Below are 3,638 nucleotides of genomic sequence, written 5' to 3'. Positions count from 1 at the left end.
AATGTGCCCTTTCATCTTAGTTTGTGCCAACTAGACTCTCTGTGGGTCCTTAACATCTTCAAACTCAAAGTAGTCCCCCAATTCTCCAATCTAATCTATCAGGTCTTTTGGATTCAATGAACCCAAAAAGTTAGAAACCTCCACTTTATAAACTTTACTCACTTGTGCCACCACTCTAAGAAATATATCTTCTCTTTCATCCACTGGTCATTTTGCTTCTTTGGCCTCAAGCTCTTTTCCTACCTCTTCATACTCGTCCTCTAATTTTGGATTCCTCTGCAAACTAGCCAATGTGTTTCAGATCTCGTTCCTCATCTCATTCTTGAACTCCATCATCTACTCTACCATTCTAGGGTTCATCCTCCTCGGCAAAATCTCCTCCTTTGCTCTGATGCAACTGCCTCAGCTCAATAATCTGACTACAAGGTTTCAATTACCTTTTTCTATGTGATCTACTGAACACACATGCAACCTACCTCAAATCAACAATTTGTTCACTCAAAGGAATGCCTCAAGGTTCGCAACCATCTTTGATACCATCTGATGCAGCCATGACCCAGAGGATCCTCAAAGAGGACAGTCCAGATCATGCAGCAAGAGTAACACAATGGAAGAAACAACAAAGAACATAGAAAATGGAAAATTAGACATCCACATCATCATATATTCATCATAGAATATTTAGTAACATCTGAGTTACATGCAGGCTACCATACCCAGTTATAGACTACATCCCAGAACACAATTCATCCAGACCTCCAAGAAGTATCTGAATTACAATTCATGAATCTAGATCATCATACTACTTTTCTATATCTCAAAGGATCACATATAACAATATATATACCATCCAGAACACTTCTGGGTCGACCACAACAGATTACATTTACCAAGGAAAGGAAAATGAAATGTGTAAAATAGGTCAGCCCCAAAATGTGAAGATATCATCCACCAAGAACAAACATGAAGTTTGGACCACAAAGAAGGGTTAACCAAGGGCCTAAGTACATTGTATGTGGTGCCAAATTGATCCACAAGCCAAGAAATTGCTCCACACGAGATGAAATTTCCAACATAGACGATAAGCTCAAATTGCTCTGAAACCAAGAAATAGACACTCTAAAAGGAATAACTTATTGGAAAAGAATCCAAATGAACTAGAAATATGGAATGATGAACAAAAAAAACCTAGAAGCCAAAAATCTAATCTGCAATGAAAAAGAAACATCTACCAGAAAATGCTGAAAGTAACACAAAAACTGCAACAAGAACAAAACTAAAAGAAAATATTTTTGGTTGATGCAAGATTGCTCAAAGACTGGGGATGCTCCTGTATTAGTCCTATTCTCATCTTTGTTTCTTTGGGTGATGGTTTTTGGGTCTAGATTAAGTTCATAATGCGAGGATGCACACTGGCTTGTCGTGTAGTGTGTGTATCATGACTTTTGGGTCCAGAATTTGTAATGATTGTAATGTGTTGATCTAATATTTGATGTGTGTTGTGGTGTGGTCTACAATTCATTCCTTCACACCACTAGAATTTTTAGTGTTGACCTATTTTATATCCTTGTCTTGGCTAACTTGAAATATTATGCTTCCCGGACAATAGTATATATATGAGGATGATCTGATTGTGTTACATAAAAAAAAGTGTGACATTGTTCTGAAGATATGCGAGATTGGAAAGGAAAGATCTAACAATTGGTGATGTGTGTGAGTGTGTTGAGGTATCGGAAGTATTCCGGATTTGCAGATTGTGTTTCAATGGTGGATTATTTCTTTCTTTCTCTCTCTCTTCAGAAGTGAGCCCTTTTCTAGGTAGTGAGCCCACCCGTAGTGAGTATTCTGGTAGTGAGCCACCCTTTGTAAAAATCACCTTAACTGGTAATCATATTGAGAACTAACATTCTCCATGTTTTTTCCCTTCTCAGATTTTCCACATCATATCTGGTGTTCATTGTGTGATTTATTGTATGTTTATGTTTTCATGTTGCATCTGTGTTAATTAATTATATTAGTTTGGATCTGGAGGTGAAAAGAATAAAATAATTATTTGTTTTGAGTTATCAAATGATGCGCCCCCCTCTCTGAATTGTCTGGATATTCAACAATTGGTATCAGATCTTTGGTTCCTTGGAGAAGAGATTAACCGCTTAAGGTAGATCCTGATCCGATAGCATATAAATTGACTATTCCTATCTTTAAGGGATCCAACTAAAGTTTTTGGAAAGTGAAGATGAGGGCTATCTGATATCTTTGGGATACAATACTTGGAAAGAAGTGGAGACTAAGTATGTTCAACCGAAAAATTGTCTTACCACTCCTAATGAGATTCAAGCTTATGAAGACAATGGAAAGGAAATGTATGTTATCTTTAGTGCATTATCTAAGATTGAATTGACAAAGGTTATTTCATTGAAAACTGCTTATGAGGTTTGGGAAAAATTTATAGATATTTATGAAAGAAATGACAAAGTGAAACTATCAAAGAAGCTAACAGCTAAGCACAAATATGAGAATTTAAAAATGGAAGAAGGAGAAGACAACTAAATATTTTTAGAAGGTTGATCATGCAATAAATAAAATCAAAGAACTTGGCGGTACTTTGTTAGATGAAGATATAATTGAGAAGATCTTGATGTCCCTACCAAAAATTTATAGTGGCGAGATCTCGGCTATTGAAGAAACCTATGATTCGAAGATGTTCACTAGAGAATAGATTTATGGCACTCTATCAGCATTTAAGATAAGAAAGTTTGGAAAAGACAAAATCGAGATTGATTCTGCATTTAAAGTGTCTAAGGAAGATTTGAAGATGTAAGTTCAAATGAGATGGAAGTAAACTTTGTGAGGAAACTGAAGAAAGGTATCGAAAAGTACAAAGGTATGTTACCTCTTAAATGTTTTAGATGTGGAAATATTGGTCATATTGCTACTAGGTGTTCAAAAAAGAATTCAAGAGAAAAATATAAAGAAAATAAAGGAAAACTTAATAAGAGAGCCTATTATGTTAAAGATGATGCTAGAATTTCAAATGATGAATCAGATTATGAAGATGGTGATTGTTTATTTTTGGTAGAAAGAGATGTTCCTAAGATTGATATTCTCAAGATTTTTGCTACTACTTTACATGATAGAAAATATAGAAATGAATGGTTGACTGATAGTGGATGTTCAAATCATATGACTAGTGACAAAGGTGAGTTTGTGAAACTTCATAAGTATGATGGTGGTACTGTTAGGTTTGAAGATGATCAGATAATACAAATTGTGGGAATTGTCTATTTATTTTGATGGAAAATATAACACTGATAGTGTTTACTATGTGAAGGGTTTGCATCATAATATTTTAAGTGTTTAATAGATGTACAAAAATGGATACAATGTTGGAATCCAAGAACACTGACAGGGGGGGGTGAATCAGTGTTCTGCCGGTATAATCAATTTTAACCTTATTAACAATATAATTTAGTAACCGATAAATATAAAGGAATATAACAACAAATAGAAATGAAGTGCAACCACAAGAGCATACACCATAACATAGATATTTATACGTGGAAAACCTCAAAGAGGGAAAACCACGGTGGGATTGGTGACCCACAATATCTATCCACTGGCTAAATGAATAAATATTA

Source organism: Cryptomeria japonica, chromosome 1 (genome assembly GCF_030272615.1).
Source record: "Cryptomeria japonica chromosome 1, Sugi_1.0, whole genome shotgun sequence".
Taxonomy (NCBI): Eukaryota; Viridiplantae; Streptophyta; class Pinopsida; order Cupressales; family Cupressaceae; genus Cryptomeria; species Cryptomeria japonica.
The sequence above is the reverse complement of the archived record's forward strand: the minus strand, read 5'-3'. Positions refer to the sequence as shown.